Source organism: Maylandia zebra, linkage group LG23 (assembly GCF_041146795.1).
Source record: "Maylandia zebra isolate NMK-2024a linkage group LG23, Mzebra_GT3a, whole genome shotgun sequence".
Lineage (NCBI taxonomy): Eukaryota > Metazoa > Chordata > Actinopteri > Cichliformes > Cichlidae > Maylandia > Maylandia zebra.
The window spans coordinates 38,983,646-39,005,535 of NC_135188.1; the positions used below are offsets into that span (position 1 = coordinate 38,983,646).

The 21,890-nt window shown below is 39.1% G+C and overlaps 1 protein-coding gene across 2 annotated transcripts in view; it reads right to left on the reverse strand.

Annotated features, from left to right (window-relative positions):
* Positions 1–21,890, reverse strand: part of LOC101466894 (rho GTPase-activating protein 6) — a 140,798-nt gene that overhangs the window by 117,021 nt on the left and 1,887 nt on the right. The window lies entirely within an intron of this gene.

The window sequence follows — 21,890 nt, forward strand, 5'->3', positions numbered from 1 at the left end:
CTGGCTGAAGTTTGGTCCTTTTACAGCATCCTGCCATGCGATTACATTTGTTCCTGACCACCGAGAACACTCACGTTAACTTTTATCGAGTGGAAAAAGAGTTAGCTTGTTTATATTATGCTAACATAGCTGTGTCGCTAGCGGTCACGTAGCACATCATTATATACTAGCTAGCCAAACTTCAGTAACCCTACAAACGTCACTGCTGTTTAGTTTTCTGTCTTCATTTATGTTGGAAGTGATAACAGAGCTGTACGTTTTAATTTGTTTCCAAAACCCCGCAGTCAGGACATGCTATATTGTATTTAGATAGAAGCTAGCGAGCTAACTTCCTGCTAACTTCTAACTCCGTTAAATGTCATAAATTCCGTTTTCACGGATGCCTGGATGTTAAACTCAATTGTTACACCTGGTAGAGCAGAACGCTAATCATTTTATTAAAGATGAAAGACTTTAGACAGTTTTTCAACTCTCAGTAATACCATGATCGTTTGATATATGGACCTGCAGCGGAGTTTAGGCCCAGACACGGTTAGTGACGTCAGACTTAATGACCGGATAGATTCTTTTATTGGTTCAGTGTTTATGTTAAACTGACACTTTATTATAGCAGACCTTAATGCCAATGAGTGCATGCATGAGGCCAGAGGGGCCGATGGCGCGATATGGCAGCCTCGCTTCTGTCAGTCTGCCCCAGGGCAGCTGTGGCTACAACTGTAGCTTGCCTCCACCAGTGTGTGAATGTGAGAGTGAATGAATAGTGGCATTGTAAAGTATGAGGTGCCGTAAGGGACATTATTACTGAAACGCTCTCACACACACTACTGAAATTTTAGCTCTCACACACACAACTGAAACGCTCTCACACACATTTCTGAAACGCTCTCACACACACTACTGAAACGCTCTCACACACACAACTAAAACGCTCTCACACACACTACTGAAATTTTAGCTCTCACACACTACTGAAATTTTAGCTCTCACACACACTACTGAAATTTTAGCTCTCACACACACTACTGAAATTTTAGCTCTCACACACACTACTGAAACGCTCTCACACACACTACTGAAACGCTCTCACACACACTACTGAAACGCTCTCACACACACTACTGAAACGCTCTCACACACACCACTGAAACCAGAGGCATTTCCGCTGAACAGGAAGTTGTTTCCTGACAAGGAAACTGATGGAAAAAGTGGTATATTTCAAAACACTACAAGGATGTCTACTCAGCAACCTGCTAGTACAGCAGTCCCCAACCTTTTTTGCACCACGTAAACGATATAAAAATAAAAAAACGATAAATACCATGAAAACCATAAATAGAAATGTGTTCGAATTTTTGTGGAGGAATAAAACCCATTACATAGAAAGATCTCAGCTTGTGAAGGGATACAATAAAGGTGGTATCAAAACTCCAGAATTAGAATTTATGGTTGGCACCCTTAGAATTAAATGGTTAAAATCTTGTCTGTCACAGCCAGACTCTACTTAGCTCCACATCCCATGATTCTTGTTTAATAAAATAGTATACAGGATTAGACTTTATTTTGAAATGTGATTTTGCGGCAAATAAAATCCCCATAAAGATATCAAACTTTCCAAAACAGACGTTGCATTTTTGGGAAAATGAGATTTACCCACAACTTCTCCCCATAATTCAACCTTATGGAATAATAGGGTAATAACACTTAATCAAAAATCAATTTTCAAGAGTGACTGGTTTGAACAAAAAGATTATATTCACAACAGATTTGTTGGATGATAACGGTGTCATTCTAAGTTACACAGACTTTTCAGAAAAATATTGTCTAAACTGTTCTCAAAGAGAATATAACAAATTTTGTGAACTGGTCCCACTGCCTCTGCTTCATTTGATTAAAATTTTTATGATATACAATAATTTCTCATCAGTGCTCCCAAATTTATTGCTAGGGCAATGTCAGCTGTTTGATAAAAATGCAATAAGAAATTTGTTAGTAGTTTCTTCAAAGACAAAATATTTCATAGTTACAACAGAATGGTTACATGGCATGGTTCTAATTTAGTTATTTCATATACACTGGATAAAGCATACTAAAAATTTATGAAATAGCCTATTCTACCTAAAGTTAAAGAAACACACTTTAAACAAAACTAATACTGTGGCAGAATTTCTAAAAAAAAAGAGATTTGGCTTTGAGGTGGATCAGTGTTCTTTTTGTACTGATGAAAATGAAACCCTAGAACATCTTTTTTTTTTCTATGCCCTATCACACAATGTATTTGGTGCAACTTAAAAAATTGGATTTCCCTAAATATTAATGATGTGCCACTGTTTGAATTACATCATAATTTTTTTTATATGGATCATCTAGCATTGGATGTCTCAGACATTATTAACATTATTTTGAGTAAATATCATATCCATTGTGCTAAATGGAGGAACGCTAAGCCTTCTCTCCCTGGTTTTATTGATGATTTTAAGATATTTTTTTCTTTGCTAAAAAAGACAAAAAGCACATATGCCAAAAAAATAGCCAGGATAATGCACGTCTCGCGCTATTCTAAATTTTGACTTATGCTGAGGCTAATATATTGTTAAGTAATGCAGCTGTCTCACTAAGGTCCAGAATCAATTTGTTCCACGATTCGATTCAATTCAATTCGATTTGATTATGGGGAATTTTGACAGTCAGAAGTATTATAATTCAGATCAGTACATTTACATATTTTTGTATTTAAAAAAAAGGAAGCTGACACACGCAAGACTTTGTCAAAGGTGTGAGCATCACAGCATGTCACGGCGGGGTGCGCCGGTGTGTTTTTGAAACAGGACCCAAAAGCAGATGTGGACGAGGTGTTGCAGGTTTAAACAGAAAGCGATCCTTTATTTGGATGATTGCAGGAGTAAACCAGGAAACCAAAGTAAACTGACAAGACACTAAGAAACAAAATACTAAACGGTACTGAGACCAAAACCTAAACTATAACTATGACTGAGGTGGAAATAAACAGGCTAAGACTATGACTAACGTGGAAATAACAGACGAAAACTAGACCTATGACTGAGGTGAGGTAAACAGACGAACCGACAATGGCATGCAGAAAACAAAGGGCTTAAATACATACAAGAGGTGATCAGGGGAAGTAGAGACACATGAGGGGAACAGCTGACTAACATAAACCTAATGACAGGACCAGGAGAGGAAAGCTAAATACAATAAACAAAGAACACATGACACTGTCAGAATAAAACAGGAAACACTAAAACTAGACATGACAGCACAAACTAACAGACCTAATACATAATGAATAAATACAAGAACCCAAAACATAGAAAACCAGAGGAACAATAAACAAAAGCTGCCCAAACTAAAGACAGAGAGGAAATGACACAAAACTAATCACATAACAAAATGAGACAAATACAAACATGAACTCAGAGCGCTGGGTCAGAGACCCAGCCTGTGACACAGCAGATGCCTTTGTGTCAAAGTAGCTGAAGATAAAACACATAAAAGCATGAAGGTGGTTTTCCTGGCCTGGGATTTTATAAAAAATATTCTGCAGTACATCAAAAACGAAGGAAAACCATTAATCAACATATGAACGTTACCTCTGACGTTACAGTGGTTTTATTAGAGACACGGCTAACGTTTTGCATTTTGCATAATTTTAAAAAGTTTAAATTTGTTCAGTATTGAACGGCAGAAATTAGGTTTTCTTTTCGGAAGTATGTAAAATGAAAAAAAAAAAAAAACAGCGGCCGACTGCGCTGTAAACAACAGTAGACTTGTGCCTAACAAGCAAGCGAATAATGCAGAAAACAAATTTTTAGACGGGAAACTGTTCTTGAAGTACAGAGAGAGAGAAAGAGAGAGAGAGGGCTGTGCATTGCGTGCGATTTTATCGTGGTGGAAGCAAAACAGTGAGGGAATTCATGACGTTGATGATGTTTATGTGAAGCGCAGTTTGGATCTTCTTTTGCTGCTGGTTCAGTCAATATTGTTTGGAGAGAGATAAAACTAACAGCTTTAGAATCGGCGCAAAAACGGCGTGAAAACAAAGCGCGGACCTGCCGACAGATCAGAGTCAGCGAGCTGTCGGCTTTCAGCCTCGACCGTGTCCGTGCTGTCGGGTGAGAAAGGCGACATCTCACTGATTCTGATCCGCGGGTCCGCGCTGTGTGTTTACGTGTACCTGCTCTCATTTACTGTCTTAGCTGTTTGGTGGTTGTTGAAATTTTGTGAGGTTTCACCAGAGATTCTGGCATTTCGGGCAAAATAAATTTATATTAAAAAATCGATTCAGGATTTTAATGAATCGATTTCACGTTATCCAAGCCAGAATCAATTTTAATCAATAAATCGATTATAAAAACCCACCCCTAACTAACACGTTGCTGAGTAGACGTCTGTGTAGTGGTTTGTTTGAAATCTAACACTTTTTCCTTCAGTTTCCTTGTCAAGAATTAACTTCCTGTTTAACTGAAATGCCTTCGTGTTCAGCTGAAACGCCTTCCTGTTCAACTGAAATGCCTTCCTGTTTAACTGAAATGCCTTCCTGTTTAACTGAAACGCCTTCCTGTTTAACTGAAATGCCTTCCTGTTTAACTGAAACGCCTTCCTGTTTAACTGAAATGCCTTCCTGTTCAACTGAAACGCCTTCCTGTTCAACTGAAATGCCTTCCTGTTTAACTGAAACGCCTTCCTGTTCAACTGAAATGCCTTCCTGTTTAACTGAAATGCCTTCCTGTTTAACTGAAATGCCTTCCTGTTCAACTGAAATGCCTTCCTGTTTAACTGAAACACCTTCCTGTTCAACTGAAATGCCTTCCTGTTTAACTGAAACGCCTTCCTGTTCAACTGAAATGCCTTCCTGTTTAACTGAAATGCCTTCCTGTTCAACTGAAATGCCTTCCTGTTTAACTGAAACGCCTTCCTGTTCAACTGAAATGCCTTCCTGTTTAACTGAAATGCCTTCCTGTTCAACTGAAATGCCTTCCTGTTTAACTGAAATGCCTTCCTGTTCAACTGAAATGCCTTCCTGTTTAACTGAAATGTCTTGGTTTTTCAGTTGTGTGTGTGAGAGCGTTTCAGTTGTGTGTGTGAGAGCTAAAATTTCAGTAGTGTGTGTGAGAGCGTTTCAGTTGTGTGTGTGAGAGCTAAAATTTCAGTAGTGTGTGTGAGAGCGTTTCAGTTTTGTGTGTGAGAGCGTTTCAGTAGTGTGTATGAGAGCGTTTCAGTAGTGTGCGTGAGAGCGTTTCAGTAGTGTGCGTGAGAGCGTTTCAGTAGTGTGCATGAGAGCGTTTCAGTTGTGTGTGTGAGAGCGTTTCAGTTGTGTGTGTGAGAGCGTTTCAGTATGTCCCTTACGGCACCTCATAGCAAAGCGCTTTGGGTGCCTTGAAAAGTGCTATATAAATCCAATCCATTATTATTATTATTATTAATATTCTCAACATCCAGCAGATAGCGGAACTAGCGATTTAAAACAACGCTATCCTTTAAATATTCATGTGAAATAATCATTCAATTTCATAACGCTATATATATTTTTTAAGTAATGGACATAGAAGCTTGCTGTAAATTTTAAAATACATGGATTAATATAAACTTTTACGTACAAAAGTTACAATGTTCAGTGCTCAATGTGCCCCTCTCCGTTTGCACACCATATGTCCATATGATAATCAGACTCGTCCCATACTTTTGCCAGCACGCTATGGAGTCACTGCAGCCACACCCATTGTTATGTTACTTACTACCAGCCTGGAATTCACATTTGCGTTTTGATCACTACTGGTGGATAGCTGCAGAAATACGCACTTTCACATCAGATGTTTCTTTTTGATATGCCCTTGATTTGATACTCCGAACCAAGCACATTGGTTTTTAACCATTTTTTTGTTGAATGTTCCTTAGCACTGCTTAGTAACTGTCGCTCTAGCCAATCCTCCAAATATTTACATGATAACAATGACCAGTTAACAATGATCTTTTGTACACAGTCTCTGGAGTCCCAGACTGTCCTTGAACATGGTACAGGTTTAGTTAGGTGGTTTTTTAGTGGTTGGTAATTCGATTCACTACAATTTAGTGCTGTCAGCGTTAATCTCGTTAAAATGACGTTAACGCCATAACTGCATTAACGGGGCAAATCTCCGTTAGCTAGTTGGGGCTGCACAGAGTCAAAGCTTTAGCTCTGTTAGGTCATTAACGAGTTAGCGCCGTGCAGCCCCACGCATGGGGTGATCCGCGGTTATGGCGTTAACGTCATTTTAACGAGATTAATGCTGACAGCACTAAATTGTAGTGAATCGAATTACCAACCACTAAAAACCCACCTAACTAAACCTGTACCATGTTCAAGGACAGTCTGTGACTCCAGAGACTGTATACAAAAGATCATTGTTAACTAGTCTTTGTTATCATGTAAATAATTGGAGGATTGGCTAGAGCGACAGTTACTAAGCAGTGCTAAGGAACATTCAAAAAAAAAATGGTTAAAAACCAATGTGCTTGGTTCGGAGTATCAAATCAAGGGCATATCAAAAAGAAACATCTGATATGAAAGTGCGTATATCTGCAGCTATCCACCAGTAGTGATCAAAACGCAAATGTGAATTCCAGGCTGGTAGTAAGTAGCATAACAGTGAGATTAACGCTTTCCTCATAGCAAATTTTCTGCAAGAACCTAAACTAACTATAAATAACTCTGAGATCATAAAAAAACTACAGTTAAAAATTCTTTCAGCCTCTATCTCCCTGTAACTGTTCCAAGATTAGGCAGAGGCCAGCTGTGTTTTGAGATGTTGTGAAATGTTTTCATCCACTGTGAGGGTCATATCACCAGAGTATACAGTGATTGAAATGAATACATAAATGGGAAGTTGTAAACTTAACACACCGTGGCCTATGTGAGACTTATCCGTGCTTCCTCTCTGGCCTGTGACAAACCACATTAGAGAGAAAGTTAGCGGACATGGGGGTCACCGTAATACACACACAGAGTAAAAGAGGGGACAGACATTACTGCCGTCAGACTTGAAAGTCCGCAATTAGATCATCGACCCTACTTTTGGATTCTCTCCCACACACATGCACAAAATCCTCTGTACAAAAAAAAGTAACTCAACACTGCTGGTTTCTCACTAAAGGAGAGTTTTAATCTGCAACAGACAGGGAGATTCTGGCTACGGAAATTAATGTTTTCTTTTCAGTCGTCTCTATTTCAAGCCGCCTTCGTCTCCCTCTCTATTGAGAAACGTCCCAAAGGAGATGTGAGAATGCTAAACCAAAATACTACCAAACAAACCCCATAGCCTTGTGTGTTTCTTTTCAACTGAATATCGTGGAAACTTGTCAAAAAAGATTGCTCGGTGCGGTTTCGTGTTTCTGTTCACATTTTCTTAAACACGTTGTATTTTATACCATCTCCTCTTGGCTTCTAAGTTGTATTTCTTATGTTGTGATCTGCTGGTTAGGTTTGTCTGATTACTTTATGGTGCAAAAGGAAGATATTACGTTACAGCAGAATGAAGAAAAACGGGCTACTGAGCGAAAAAGGATTTGTCAACTGTACTCATGCTTTATAGTGGGAAAATTTGGCTTGTTTGAAAATATATTGTCCTGATTACACAGAGAACAATGTACCTCCTTGACAGATCTTGTCTTAAACCAGTAGTTCAAACCTCCAAATTGTTTCAATTATCAAATAAAGAAAAGCCTCAGATTTAAAAAGCTGACCTGTGTTTTAAAACTCTAACTTAGTTTCTAATCAATTTCTTACAGTCCTGACATGTTCGTGTACACTTGCTTGGGTATGTACAGTTGAATCTAACCCTTCATATTCTATAAATGTTAACATTTGATAAACTGACATAAAAATATGATATGATACAGCAAAACTTGCATTATTCCTCCTAACATGTAGTGGCGTATAAGAAATAAATGTAAATATACTAAGTTTGATGATGCCACTACCTGTGCTGTATGTCTTGCAGAACTAATGAAGCTAGAAAATATAAATCCAGCACTACACTGAAGTGAATTAGACTAACTTACTTCAGCATAAAAGTTTTACTTTTAACTTGTACAGTATTGTGCAAAAGTCTTGAGCTACCCCTTATTTCTTCATATTTTGCCAGTAAAATGGGGAATAGGTGCAGCAATTTACTGAATGAAGTGCAAACTAACAATTCAAAAACAGAGTTTGCACAATTGTAATGAGCTTTAAAGTAAATATTTAGTACGATGACCAGCCTGAACTCTCTTAGGCAGCTTTCTTGTCAATTCTTTAAGTAGTCTTCAGGAATAGTTCTTCATATTTCTCAAAGGACAATCAAAGCTCTTCTTTGGATATTGGCTGCCTTTTTTCTGTTTTCTGTAAATACGATCCAGCATTGCTTCAACAATGTGAAGATCTTGGCTCTGGGGAGGCTAATCCATGATCGATAGTGCTCCAATGTGTTTTTTTCTATCCACTTTTTTCTGCTTTTTCTGTATTGGCAGTCTGTTTGGGATCATTGTCATGCTAAAAAAAATGAAGCTGTTGCCGCTTTTGCTTTCTACGTGCTATTGTATGCTGGATCTAAATCTGATGGTACTTTTTTGTACTCATAATACCATCAACCAAGATCTCCAACACCACTGGCTGAAATGCAACCCAAGACCATGACAGACCCTCCTCCATGTTTGCTAGATCAGCGGTCCTCAACGCAGTCCGTGAGTCGTTTGGTACCGGGCCAAGAGAGTTGAGGCTCGGGTGTGAAATTTAGGGTTTTCAGGGTTTTTATAGTTTTTTTTTATCGTTATTTTCTTACTGTTTTAATCATTAACTCGGTTTCCCTGGATCTTTTCCCGTGTGTTATGAATAAATCTTCTTTTTATTTTGTTGTATTTACCTGCGCCACCTTAAAGGCCAGTCCGTGAAAATATTGTCAGACATAAACCGGTCTGTGGCGCAAAAAAGGTTGTGGACCGCTGTTCCAGATGGCTGTAGAGACTTACTGTTGTTGTACTTCTCGCCTGATCATTTTTGGACCTATTAATGACAGTTTTAATCAAATGTTTCATCACTCAATCGGACCTGTTGCCACTGATTTTCAGTCCAGTTTTTGTGTAATTTGGGATACTTTATCCTTTTCTGTTTCCCTACATTAAGAATGGCTTTTTGACAGCGACCCTTCCCACTGAGACCATTTCTGATGAGGTTTCAGTGAACAGCAGATGTAAAAGAAAGACCTTCAGAAAGCCTGGAGAACCACTGATCAAGGCCACTTTCAAATTACAAGAAACTCTGGGTGCTTGGAGGCAAAATATCAAGAAATGAAGGGTCACTTAAAACAGTTCCACAGCAATGTAAGTCTGTGTAATTCAAAGTGCAATAAAAGCAATCCATTTTTAGGGAGACTAATCCTGCCATACTGCCCAGAAAGTAGAATTTCATTATAGAAGAATGATGCGATGGTATGATGCAAGTATTGCAGCTGCAAAAGCTGACATGTTTAACATTACTTACAGGGTTTCTATTACTCCCCTGTGTACAAAAATCTTGGCCCATCAGTTTAATGCTGACAACCAGGCCTATTAAATTGAATAAGAATCATAATCAGACTAATACCCCTTGCAGGCCCACATGCATACATGCAGACCTCCTCTCAAGAGGGGAGACTGTAGGAGAGAATGCTGCAGAGGTCATTATAACCAGGAATGTATGTATGTAATACGAAACAGGTCTTTTATTTTGAAGGGCATCTTAATTTATTCTGTTATAAGCACAGATTGTAGTCTTCGAAGTGAAAACATGATTTCAGTTGGTTAAAGTAAAACAAAAATCCACCGTAAAATCATCATTTCATTTCTGTCACTGTGTTTATTTTGTAGTGTCTCTACCAATTAGAATTGACTGAATAAAAACTTTATCACTTTCTTAAACACTGCGCTATCAGAACTAACAGACTTAAAAACTCCTTTGTCCCACACGCCATCAGACTGTTTAACTCCTCCCTGGAGGGGAGAGGGAGGGGAAACAGGAGGACAAAGGAGGGGGGAACAACTAAGCTGTAGTGCCTCTTCACCTCACTGTGCAATACCTTTTGTGCAATACTTTTGTAAATAGTCAACGGTGCAATAGACTCAATACTTGAAATGTGCAATTCACTTGTATTTTTATTTTTATTCCTATTTATTCTATTTATCCCCTTCGTATATTTTATTTATATTGTCTCTGTATTTATATATATATATATATATATATATATATATATATATATATATACATATATAATATTCTGTAACTCTGTAACTTCTGTCGGTGCTGTGCTTTTTTGGAAATCGAATTTCCCAGAGGAACCCACCCGAGGGATTAATAAAGTTCTATCTAATCTAATCTAATCTAATCTATACAAACTACCTTTGCATTTTATACAGACAATGACTAGGACGCCCTTTTATCGCAGTTCAGGGTGATGGGAGGTCCAACTACAACTTTAACACAGCTGTGACTCGCTCCAGGACCTTCTGTTTCGAGCCAAGAAAAATCCACATGCATTTCATCACACTTTCAATGTTTTCATCAAGGCTCTTGCAAGACTGTGACAACATCGTCTGTTTCACTCCTTCACTCTGTTTCACATTATGAACCGATACCACTGTTCTCTTAAAACACTGATACAGCAAAAATTTGTTTAGTTTTTTTCTGTGCGGGCGTTTGTGCATGCGCAATTTTCGTATGAGCATTCCAAAGATGTCCAAACATCAAAGTCTTTTTCCTCCAATGCAGCTTCATCAGTCGGAGGGAACTTAGGGAGGAAATCAGGGAGTAAGAAGGGAAAAATGGATGGCAGGAAGGTTCACAAGTTCAAACCTCTCTGTTTGCTGGAGCATGTAAAAGAATCAACTGCGAACAAATAGATGGCTGAACCGCCACTATTATAAACTATGTTTGTTATTATTTTAAATTGTTATTGGGGTTGGTGTGTAACAAACTGATGTAAAAATACTGTAAATTTTATAAGATATTACTCTTTGTCAATACAGTTGAAGGCTGTACATGTTGACAGCTTTCAGAAAAGAAATGAAAGTTAATTCAGGGCACAAGAAGCTGCAGACTGGGATCCCATTTAACCTGAAAAAATATGCAGTTTGTAAATATACATCATATTGTGTATGTCTGTTACCTAACTCCTCTTAATCAGTTGGGATTAAACCTATTATATAAACTGCCTAGGGTCCCACGATTATCATCAATACAGCTTTAGGGAATTATTTATATAATACTCAGATCTTTACAAATTATATTTATTAAAAAGGCGACATCATGAGTACTTTCCTGTGCATCTATTAACAGTCCTTTTACAGATAGAAATCTATACATTAGATAGAAATGTGTACCACTACTGTATTGCCCCATAACACCACAACAAATTCATCATTTGTGTACAAATTTGGAAATAAAAGTGATTGTGGTTCTGATTGTGAACACTGTTTCGATCATCACAGCACCGATGTGTTAACTTTGTTACTAACGTGACTTAACTGTCTGTGGCTCTGGCTGCTCTCTTGCACTTTTCCCAATTAAAAAAATGTATCGTACAATCTGTCTTACTATTTTGGCTGTAAATGTTGTTAATATTACATCTGCATTACATGTGCCTTGATGTTCGTAAGCACATTTTGGTAAACTATTTTTTATTCAGTTGCATGTTGGGGGTCACTGAAATGTGTTAAATGAATATCTATAATTAACTATTCGTCAAACAGTGACATGCTTATACTGCCAGTTACTTATTACTTTGCCTCATACAATCAATATGTAGCTGTCAAAGAAGAATATGAATAAATATATATATATCATAAAGATAAAAAGAATAACATGACAAAACAACTTATATGTGTGTGTTTTCATACAGATTATGGTAGCAGCACCACACCAACAGTATAATGGCAGCTAAACAGCTGACAGTATTATACTTTAGAGCTTACATTTCATACACCACAACTGTCATATTTTATATAATGAATGCTGTTTAGCATGTACACAGTAAAATAATGGGTACTTGCATATAAGTGTGAAGTTCTTTGTGTCTAATCCTGACCTTATGATTGATCATGCAGTTGTTAAACATAATGTAGCAAATGTATTTTATTCTGAATCATGATATTCAGCTAAAATGGGCTCCATGTGGGTCGAATACCCCAAGCACTGGTGAAGTAATCATTTTAGGAACATGGATAGCCTGTTCTCTTAGTCTTGGAGTGCTGACGGCAAAGGTATGATTGCCTTCAGTTCTCAGTCTAGAGTGTCCTGCACAAGAATTTCAGGGATGCAACCCAAAAGTAATTTGAACAGTTTGCATCATTAAGGTAAAAGAAAAAACACTTGTCTTGTCCTTTACTTAAAGCTTTGGAGCAAAAGCCCCGAAGAGTTATTGTTGTTATAAACACTACAGCGTGGAACCCATTTGGTAGAAAAGAACAAGAACTGCTGCCTCCTGGCTCGGAGCCATGACCCGTGTCAACTCCCCACCTTGTATGGTTCACAGCGTAAGCAATGGCAAACATGTGCAGCAGTTTAAATGCTTCAGAAAACATGCAACACAAAGGCTTTTTAATTAGATATTTCACATACCTTGTGGGCGATTCTATCACAGTACATCACAGTAATGTAAAAAGGGAAATTTTACCAAGTAGCCAGCAAAATGTTGGGATCCTAATAACAGTTGTATTTCATCTTTAACATTATTAACATTACATATTGTGTCCTTTAAAGGAAACATTTTCACTCTTCCTCTACCTTTTGCTTCACAATACTTTAATAGGTGACTATTAATTGAAGTATAGCTCTCATTGTTGTCGAGTTGATATTTCTGTATCTGCCTAAACACCTTTTCATATTGTATTTTACAGCTGTGAAAAGTCAATTTTCACAGCACTCTATGCAGTCCTGCAATAAACTAACTGCACCCAATAACAGAATGATGCAGAAATCCATTTCTGTATGACTTTATCAGTCTCTCACACCATTGTAGAGGAATTTTGGCCCACCCTTCTTTACAATGCCCAAGTTCATTAAGGTTTGTGGGTATTTGCTCTCTTAAAGTCCTGCCACAGCATTTCGATTTAGTTAAGGCCTGGACTGGGCCATCGCAACACCTTGATTCTTTTCTTTCCCAGCCATTCTGTTGTAGATTTTTAAGTAAAGGTTAAGCTGTTGTACTGATGGCCTCACATTTGACTCTAGAATACTTTGGTATACAGAGGACTACATGGACAACTGAATGATTGCAAGTTTTGTGGTTGTGTTGCTACAAAACAAACTCATAGTACCCTTCTACCACTGTGCTTGGCGTAAGGTGTTTGCACTGATATGCTGTATTTTGTTATCACTTTTGTCTCACCTGTCCAAAGGACATAAATTCAGAAGCCTGGTGGTTTGTTCAGATGCCACTTTGCAAACTAAATCATACTGCAGCGCTCTTCTTACAGAATAAAAGGCTTTCTCCTGGTACCTGTCCATGCTAAGTAGGCTCGTAGGGTCTGAGACTGACCTCTTTTTAAACTTTTCTCTTTTGTATTTTGCTGATCATTGCTCAGTCTGACCTTGGGGTGAATTTCCTGGGGCACTCCTAGGAAAATCGTGGCCTTGTGTTAACATACACTTGAATGTCCCAGACCAGAAAAATGCCAAAACTTGTGCTTCCATAGAGGTGCGCAGACTCGTTGATGATCAGTAAATCAAGTGCATTTGATTAGCAGCAGCTGGCTACTACTTACCCTCTTAATTTCAACTGAAGCATTAAGGTTGTACTCAGTTTTCAACGGGACTGAACAGTTTCCTATTAAATCTTCTTTTTCACAAGACTGTATATCAGGAATGGCTTAAGAGATACAAAACAATTCCCCCGTTCGATACAGTGCTTTCGGTTCGGTACGCATATGTATCGAACAATACAACATTTGTAATTTATTTTATCAACTTTCCTTCTGACGATGCTGTCTGTGTGGAGCGCTCAGTGAATCTGCGTTCGACTACTCCGCCTAGGCTGCACTGTCGAGCGCAGATCCACTGAGCGCTCCACACAGACAGCATAGTCAGAAGGAAGAGCGCAGGGCAAGCTAGCAAGACAGAAGTTAAGCTCTCCTTGCAACATGGACCTCCCCCACCCTCATTCAGATCTGGCGTTTGGAATTATTTTGGTTTTCATGTGACGTATGACCCTGAAGGTAAGCAAGTCATGGACTAAAGTAAAACAGTATGTTGGATGTGCCACGCAATGCTCAATTACATGGGTGGGAGCTAGTGTGTTAGCGCAGTTAGCTCGTTAACGTGTTGGCCGTCTAGCCCCATGCACGGGGCGATCAGGGGTAGCTCGTTAACGGAGATTTGCCGTGTTGTGGCGTTAAGGTCATTTTAACGAGGTTAACCTGAAAGCACTAGTGGGAACACAACGAATATGACTGCACATTTACACTGACATCATCCTAGTGCAAAGACAAAAACAACAAGCATGCTACTAACTTTACCCGAGTCATTTAGACAGCCGTTAGCACATGATTCTCCTTATGGGGACCTGATATGTTTAATATGCTGCTGAGAATATAGCCCAGAAGAAGCGGATAGTATAGCTTTTATTTTGGAAAGAGCCATTTCTCTGTAATAAACTCTCTTTTCCAAAGATGAGTGATTCCTCAATCAGATACAGGGCTCGCAAAATCGGTAGCCCGACGTCCCGGGGCTAGCGATTTTTCCAGTCGGGCTACCAAAATCTATCTCTGCCCTGCCCGTCCGGCTATTGTAGGAAAAATATATGTCAATGCTTTTGCATTCTTTCGGAAATGTAGCTGGGTAATTATGTCATTGGCATCGGTGAGCCACTGTCAATATGTGACATATTGAAATCGCGTTTGAATTTGCGCTTGTTTTTTTGCTTTCACTTTGCAATCGCGTGAACTGTGTATAGAGAGCGACAGCACTGATCTGTGAGTGATGATAATTTGTGCACCAATTCCTCTGACATTGTCTTATTAATCGTTAGCTTACTATGCAAACATGACAAGTGAAATCTCCCGCAGCAAGCTTAAACATGTGAGAGGTTGGTCGCGCAGAGAATCGCTGAGCTTATGTGAGTCCGTGTGTAAAAGCATTTCAGTTCTGCTGAGCCAAATAAGACAGGTCAGGGTGAAGAAGTGACAGCCAAAGAAAAGCTTACCACAAAACGGAAAAGTTATGACAAATCAGACTATAAGGCAAAAAGAAAGTGCAGCTTTATGGTTTCATGGACAAAATAATTTCTGTGGCTGCGATATGATGAGCTAAATAACCAGGGCTGCACATAAGTGGTCCGCAGGTGCGCATTCGCTGTCAAAATAAAAAACACGCACAAGGGTTAGGGTTAAATTTAAAAACTGTACTTTTGAGTTAAAATATATATTTATAATTTTAATAAATAACAAATTAAAAAGGCATGAACATTTTATTTTATATATAGATATATATATATATATATTAGGGGTGCAACGATACACAAAATTCATGGTTCGGTTTGGTTTGATATTTTGGTGTCACGGTTCAATATTTTTTCGATACAAAAAAAAATGTTCATGCCTTTTTAATTTGTCATTTATTAAAATTATAAATATATATTTTAACTCAAAAGTACAGTTTTTAAATTTAATGTTGCTGAAACAACAAAGTAATAAAAAAATAAATCTATCTGATGGAGAAATCACTCATCTTTGGAGTTTATTACAGAGAAATGGTTCTTTCCAAAATAAAAGCTATACTATACGCTTCTTCTGGGCTATATTCTCAGCAGCATATTAAACATATCAGGTCCCCATAATGAGAATCATGTGCTAACGGCTGTCTAAATGACTCGGGTAAAGTTTGTAGCATGTGTGCTTGTTATTTTTGTCTGCTTCCACTTGTCTTTGCACTAGGATGATGTCAGAGTAAATGTGCAGTCATATTCGTTGTGTTCCCACTAGTGCTGTCAGCGTTAATCTAGTTAAAATGACGTTAACGCCGCAACACCTCAAATCTCTGTTAATGAGCTACCGCGGATTGCCCCGTGTGTGGGGCTGGACGACGTCAACACGTTAACGAGCTAACTGCGCTAACACACTAGTTCCCACCCATGTAATTGAGCATTGCGTGGCACATCCAACATACTGTTTTACTTTAGTCCATGACTCGCTTACGTTCAGGGTCATACGTCACATGAAAAACAAAATAGTTCCAAACGCCAGATCTGAATGAGGGTGGGGGAGGTTCAATTTGCCATGTTGCAAGGAGAGCTTAACTTCTGTCTCGCTAGCTTGCCCTGCGCTCAGTGAATCTGCGTTCGACTACTCCGCCTAGGCTGCACTGTCGAGCGCAGATCCACTGAGTGCTCAACAAAGACAGCATCATCAGAAGAAAAGTTGATAAAATAAATTAAAAATGTTGTATTGTGATCATCATTATCATTTTGCTTCTAGTTTAGAACTACCAGTTCTCGCTATCTGTATCTTCTACCTTACCAAGCATGCTAGCTAGAGTTAATTGATCATTTAGCACTCTAAATGAAAAGAAATGTCCAAAAAGCAAGGGGTCAAATTTTAGTGATTAGTGACACGATTACCGGTTATCTGTGTCAGTGTTTAAAATGCAGCTTACCAAGGATGCATACTGAGCATGCCTTAGCTGATAACTCCAGCTGCTTGTCTAAATGTAGTCTTCTGGTTCCAAAAAGACAAGATGGTGACAGCCAAAAAGCTACAGTGCATATGTCAGATTTAAGTCCATAAAGTACTGAGAGAGTTCACTGGGGCTATGTACATCTTTTATATACAATCTGTGATATAAACTTAATGTATGAATTTGTTAGGGTCACTTTCAGAGGATGGGGACAAATGACCTATATGTTTATCCAGGTTACATAGGCAACTTGGATATGAGCCCACGTAAATTAAAACCTACAGTTCCAAGGTCTCATCTTCCAGGGCCTTTAAATGTCATGGGTACGGTATTTAATGGCAACATCCTGCTGAGACACTTTATTCCACACCAATGTGTGCCACCCTAAATGACCAGCAAAGAAAACGAGACAAATTGACTTATTCTAAGAAGACAAACAAATGACTGGTTCTCGTTGTGTTATTCTACTTATTCGGTGAGCGCTCAGCACCCTGACATAGTTTGATGATGTTGCATAAACACATGGGCCTTTCGAGAATTTTAAGAATGGTAACAACTAGATGCAAGCAGCAGTAATTTTTCCAGAAGATAATCAAGAGATAAAATACAATGATAGACTAATAAACACTAATACAGAGCCATTTCCTAACTTCGCATTCCTTTGGGGGAGATCATAAGGCATGCCAACTTTGTTTTTTACCTTGCATATCTGAGAGCTTATATAAAACTTTCATGCCTCAGATTTTGTTAAAATTCATAAGCACAAGCGGAAGTAGAATATTCAAATGGGAATTCTCCTTATCTGAAGTTCTCATGCCAAGGGATTCAGTAATGCTGTAAGGAAACAAAAACACAAAAACTGTGGTTACTTTTGTGCAAATGTAAGCAACCACAATTGTGTATCGTCACTTTTGGAAGCTAATAACACGTGAGACATTACAGCAAAAATCACCTTTTATTGTCTCTTTATTTAGATTAGTCTGCCCCTCCCCACCCCACGTTCCTTCACTTTGCCTCTAACACTGCTATTACTTAGGAGCTCAGTGTGTAATTGTGCATGTAACATTTTGATTACAGTTACGAATGTTAATCACCAAAAAGGCAAAGCTTTTACCTCAAAGACCCAGCGCTAACTTTCTCAAAGTCATCTGTTATCAATCATTTAGTAACATTTCTTTTCATACTAAGTCTCCTCTGTAAAGCATTTGAGTAAGTGGTTCTAAAAATAGGATCTACAATGTCAACAATCTGGAGCCCCATAAACAAGCAAGATTAAATTAGCCGACTGCTGTTTCCTCTCCGAGCCTTTGCGCGTGTGCGTCTCTGTGCGCGTACCTGGAAATACAGCGGCGCACGTGTAGGTTCAGCGTATGCTTCAAATGCTAAACTTTCAAATACCAATGTCTGAATGTGCCTATAAAAACCTACATTGTTTTTATACTCGTGCTATTTTGCAAGAACATGTGTTGATACGGTGTCCAATTTTGGAGCCCGTAACTCCACGAGAAGGACCACATCCAGTCACTGACACCCCCCACCTCCCCCCGCTCCCCCACCCCCCTCTCCTACTGTAATAACACAGAGGGTACTGCCTGATGAATTTTTCTTTTTCTTTTTGCATCTCTTTTTGCTCTTTCAGCATCAACAACCTGGCCGTGGAAAAATTTAGCTGTTAAGCAATCGTGGCCAATATAACTGTCAGGCTTTGCTTCACTCCGTCTATGTTTCACCCTTTCATTCTTCCTCTCTGTCCATATCTCCCTCCTTAAAAAGGCATAGCATGAGACCATTCTGCACAGGTTGCCCTGTTCACATGCATACACACTCAGTAGTACACGTGCAAATGATCTCTATCTGGGCAAATGTCTGAACTTTGACTAGATAGCGATGCATGAACTGGCACCTGCATTTACATCACTGATATTGCAGTGCTGGTCTACCTTTATCTTTAAACATTTATTATGTTATTAATACATACAATAAAACAACACAAATATGCCCTCGTTAGATACAGGAGCTATTACTTCGTTATAAATAGTTGAGCTAAACCATCAGAGGTAATGCGATAATATTAATGCAGTGCATTTGCATCAGCAGCAACCTCGCAATTCTTCTCGTAGACTGTACACGAAAGATCAATGTAACCATCTGGATGTCACCAGTTGTTCTGTAAAGTCTCATTATGAAGGCTTAATTTGACTATTCTGGCCATCTCTATCTTCTTTTTTAAAACAGACATCACAACAGAGGGGTACATCGACAACATAGGTCCACCCTAAAAAGAACACCCCTCTTTATTGTGTATTTAACTCTAAATACAATAATATTTTACAAAATTAACAAGAGAGCTTTCTCCTGATGATGTCATAGTGATGTCATTTCAAGGTTATCTGATTTATCAGTTAAATATTAAAAAGAAAATTGAGCGTCTAAATTGCGTCATTCAAAATCAGGAATCAGTGTGTTATGAACTTATCTGAGGCATACGAAAGACGAAAGGTCAGGGTTATCTCAGCCTACTATTTCTTATTTTTATTACTGAAGGTATATTTTCATTTTGAACTTACGTGTGACAAAGAAGATTTTCATGGGAATCTATGCAGTCCTGAGAATAACCAAATAAACCTTTTACCATATGCCCTTTTAGTATCATTCACATCGTTATGGAGGAATTTTGATCCACTCTTTTTTTACAGTATTGCTTCATTTTATTGAGGTGTGCAGATGTTTGTTTATGCACAGCACTCTTAATGTCCTGCCACACCATTTGAATAAGGTTGAAGCTGACTGGTGCACACTTCAACCTTAAAAGGTGATTCTTTTCTCTTTAAGCCATACTATTGTAGATTTACTGCTGTGCTTGGAATCATTTTTCTGCTGCATGACCCAATTCCATCCAAGTTTTAGCAACCAGACAGATGGCCTGACATTAAACTCTACAATACTTTGGTATACAGACGGGTTCAAGGTTGACTCAATGACTGTAAGATGGCCAGGTCCCATGGCTGGAAACAAAGCCCAAATCATCACGCCTCCACCACTGTGCTTGACAATTGTTATGATGAGTTTTGTAAAAACCAAACACAGTATGTCAGTGCAAACATGGTGCTGTGTGTTATGGCCAAACATCTCCACTGTGGTCTTGTATGTCCATGGACATTGATCCAGAAGACTTTGAAAAGTTAATCTGTGCTGCCATGTTCTTTTTAGAGAGTAGAGGCTTTCTCCTGGCAACCCGTCAAGACAAGCCATGTTCAGTCTTTTTAAATGTTTATCTTTTTAAAACTGCAATTTTTTAAGTGAAACAAGTTGTAAGTGCTTTTTAAAAAACATCCAGAGGAATTGAGATTGACAGGTTGATGACTCATTCTTTTGCTATTTCTCTGAATTGGAAGTTCCTCTGGTGATTGGGTATTTAAAAACCATGTGTTATTGATTTCATTAAGCTGTGATGATTACACTTGTCATGATTTGAAATGAAATCATGCAAATTTCATAGTTTGGCTCTCCTCAGTATTAATCCTAAGTATACAGGTTTCTCACATGACATCATGCGCACATTGTTCAAACGCTGTCTGATGACCCCTTGGCAACCACCGGTCACTAAGCTGAAATATTGGTGAGTGGTTATTGGCTGTTGCTAGGCTGCAAAGAGGGTGCTGCACCAAAATCCTTCTTGCAATCCTTGCCTGTAGTTTGCACTGAAGTTGCTCGGTGCTGCAGCCAACATTCTTCAAAAGCCACAACTTTTATTTTGAAGGCAAGCAGTCTCCGTGTCCGGTTTGTGTCACACTTCTCACAGCCTGACTAGCACTCGGAGAGTAGTTGTCAAGTGTTCGCAGACCAGTTGGCATCTTCTGTGCAAACTACAGGCCACTGTGGCAATCTGCTACCAACCAAGGCAATCTGAAGTTGTTTTCCACATTTTTCCCTTGTGGTTGCCAGATGGTTGCCCAATGGCTTCTAACTCTTTGTGACTAGGCCCTTATCCACGTGCCCCATAAGTTAACATGTTCAACACCCCCGGTCATGTCAACCTTGGAAAGAAATTAACTAATTGCATCTTAACTAATGTTAAAAGCAAAATTCTTTCGATTCCCACTATTAAATACATGCTTACACTTCATTTCAGAGTTTTACTTCACACCCATAGGTGTTTGACACATCCCAGTAGACCAGTAACACTTTCTTGGCTCCGTAATTTTACAAACACTCCGAGGTGCAATAACTTCGGTCCAGATTGCACTAATGACTCCATACCGATGGCCTCATGTTGGCCCCAATCGGGGGGTGGAAACTGCAACTTAAACAGGCTTACAGTGATGGGAAACGCCACTCTCTGAGAACCTCAAGACATCTCGCAAAAGAAGAGAGGGAGGAAAATGCGAGTATGGACGCCTGCATGTGTGCGTGCGAGTGTGAGAAAGAAAGAAGAGGCGTGCTGCAAGAAAGTAAAACAGAGAGCGGCGCTGGAGCCGTTCCTTTTAATGGGAAATGATGGGGGAGCTGTTTGATGGCTGCGTGCTTTTGACCCTGTGACTGCTTGCAGTCGTGAGAACCAAGTCCCCGGCCATGTGTCCTTAAGCCCCTCATATCAACACACACACACACATACCGCCACATATACACACACACTTCCAATCAAATACAAGAAAAATATGCAGAAAAGGAGACTAAGTGTTTAAAGAAGCAGGAAAATTATACCTTTCCAGACAGAGTACAGGTGGACTCGTGTCAACTATGCACCCCCCCCCACACACACACACACACTTAAAAGAAGTCCCCCAAGGATGTTTTGGTAAGGATTTCATCTACTGCCTGCCCCATATTCACACTCAGTTTGACATCTATATGAAGACAAAAGCCAAAGCAGCCCAATGATGACAACAGTAGGAGGGAAAAATCTATCGACACTTCATTGCACCTTTTGTTGGAGTGATTTAATCCTCAAAGTGCTGTAAGATTTTCTTTTGCTTTCCCAGGATAAGGTGTGACTCCCACAAAGACTGAAAACACAGTAATGACCATGCAGCCAAGGGAGAAACAAAAATCCAGGTGGGGGAGGTGGACCAGAGCTATCCCTTCCCCCTGAGTTAATTACCCATGTGCCCTTGGGCCAGACTAGGAAAAAAAAGCACTTTCCAGGCTGAAATGGGCTGACTGCTTTGGTACTGTAGGGCTTTCAGTTGCAGATGTCAAACATTCCCTGTCTTTTAAA